This window comes from Mustela erminea, chromosome 8 (assembly GCF_009829155.1).
Source record: "Mustela erminea isolate mMusErm1 chromosome 8, mMusErm1.Pri, whole genome shotgun sequence".
Classification (NCBI taxonomy): Eukaryota; Metazoa; Chordata; class Mammalia; order Carnivora; family Mustelidae; genus Mustela; species Mustela erminea.
In genome coordinates, this window is record NC_045621.1 from 2,220,377 (window position 1) to 2,223,202 (window position 2,826).

A 2,826-nucleotide genomic window follows, 5' to 3' on the forward strand; every position below is an offset into this window, starting at 1 on the left:
ATTGCTGTCCTGATAAATTTACTTTAGAAACAGAGCTGCAAGAACTCACTAATCCAATAATAATTTTAAAAGCTAAATTTGGCAATAGGTGTTTTATTCCTAGTCATGTTTTGAAAGTATTAATATACTTCACTTAAATATAAACTGGTCTCCAGTCTTGTAGAAGGTCCATAGACCTACTGAATTAGGACATTCTTCTCTGATATCTCTCCTATGCACAAATGACCTTATCATAAGAAACATAACTTGGGGGCCCCTGGGTGGCTCAGTGGGTTAAGTATCTGCCTTTGGCTCAGGTCATGATCTCAGGGTCCTGGGATCGAGCCCAGCATTGAACGCCCTACTTAGCGAGGATCCTGCTTCCCCCTCTCTCTCTGCCTGCCTCTCTACCTACTTGTGATCTCTCTCTCTCTGTCAAATAAATAAACAAATCTTTTAAAAAGAGAGAGAGAGAGCAAAGAAACACAATTTGGAGCTTCAGATTCCAAATCCTGTGGCCTTCAGTTTAAACTTTTGTATCCCAAGTTCCTATATGGGAGAATCTGACTGGCCTCCTGGTTTGGATACCCTCTCCAATGATCTGTGCCGTGGTGGGATTTCCCTGATGCAATCGTTTTCCAAAGGGGGTCACTTGTAAGATGATGTCTGGAAACAAGATTTCAAAATTCTAACTGCAACTTACCACTAATATTTACTTCATTCTCACCTCACCTGGCAAGCACAAAGCTGTCCTTGCCAAATGTCCCACAAGAAGCAATATCTTTTGTAACAAATCCATAACCATTACTTCCAAAGGTCATGCAAGGGATATGTTCAATTACAAGACTGAACACAGGAGCGCCTGGGTGGCTCAGTGGGTTAAGCCTCTGCCTTCAGCTCAGGTCATGATCCCTGGGTCCTGCGATCGAGTCCCACATCAGGCTCTCTGCTCAGCGGGGAGTGTGCTTCCTCCTCTCTCTCTCTCTGCCTGCCTCTCTGCCTGCTTGTGATCTCTCTCTCTCTGTCAAATAATAAATAAAATCTTAAAAACACACACACACACACACAAGACTCAACACACTCAGAGGAGCATAAATTAAAACGTCCTTATCAGGCACGCATGGCTCATTTGTAGTTCCTCCTTGTCCAGATGCAACTTATTGATCAGGGGTCATTTTACAGATGATACTGCCTATAATATACATGATATTCTATCTTCATACAGTTTCCAGTGGAACAGAGATGGCTTCACTTATTTGTGGAACATAAGGAATAGATAGCATGGAGGACATTAGGAGAAGGAAGGGAAAATGAAGGGGAGGAATCAGCAGGAGATGAACCATGAGGGACTACCAACTCTGGGAAGCAAACTGAGGTTTGAGCGGGGGGAGGGATGGGTTAGCCCCAGTGATGGGTATTAAGGAGGCACACATTGCATGGAGCACTAAATCAAAAATTAATGATGTAGTATATGGTGACTAATGTAACATAATTTAAAAAAGAAGAAGAAAGTTAACTCAAGGTCATGTTACTGTGGTAGAAGCAGTCAAGGTTTTATTAAATCCTTTACCCACAATCCCCACCATGGGTTCTTTAATGTACTTTCTAGCATTGACAGATCTGATTTGAAGTGGCTCCCGAACAAGTAAAACATGGGCCATAGCGTGTTAGTGGTGTTAGCTGCACACCTCTCTCCTGCCCTGTACCCACATCCCAAATCTCCTTCCAAAAATGTTTGGGAAACACAATTGTTGCCCAGAAATACCTAAATCTGGGTGGGACTCTTACGACCTATAGGAAAGAAATTTAGCCCTATCTACATGCTATGGATTGAGATATAGATATCCATCTGACAGAGTGACCAAGACGAAGGGGTACAGAACAACAAAGTCCAGACTGTACCCAGCTGAATCCTGAGAGAAAAGCTTCCCAGCACTGGAAAAGATTTTAGAGCCTGAGAGTCAAGAGAACAGTGGTTCCCAGTACTGGTTCCAGGCTGTTCTTAACCGCATGCCTACTCATCCTCTACAAGTGCTCGTGCAGTAAAACGAAAAGATACATTGCCACGGGTTCACGTAGTGCTATCAGGGATTACTGAAAGCATAAGACTGTTCCCTGCTGGCTGGAGAGACAGGCAAACCCCAATAGAGCAGCAGTGACTAGAGCAATAGGGCAGCTATACCGCTGGCAGAGGCTCCAACTGTAGGAACAATTCCAACACCAGTGTAAGCCTCGACAAAAAGTAACCTCACCAAGAACACACAAACTGCTAAGACTAGAACATCCTATAAAGCGGAGGAAAAGCTGCAAAAGATGAGACTTCCTTTGTATGAGTATAGGCCTCTGAGGACTGTATTTTCCAAAGATAGCTGTAGTATCTCCTGTCCTAGGGCCTCCTGCGTGGCTCAGTCAGTTAAGTGTCTGCCTTCAGCTCAGGTCATAATCCAGGGTCCTGGGATCCAGCCCCGCATCAGGCTCCCTGCTCAATGGGGAGCTGCTTCCCCCTCTGCCTGCCGCTCCCCGACCTGTGCGCTCCTGGGTTCATGTGCTTGTTCTCTCTGCTAAATAAATAAATAAAAATATTAAAAAAAAAAAAATCTCCTGCCTTAGTCTTTTCTACAATATGATGATACCACTTTTTCCCTTGAAAGGGGAGTCCATTTCCCCTTTACTTGAAACTGGGCAGCCTTGGACTCTAGCTTTCAAGTCTCCAGCTCTAACAATGGATCTATTTCTCCCTGCAGTCCTAGCAGCCGCCTGCATTTTGATGCTCTGGTGTTAAACACATACACACTAAAGACCGACATGTCTTCAGGAGAATTGAACCCTCTATCATGATGTGAGGCC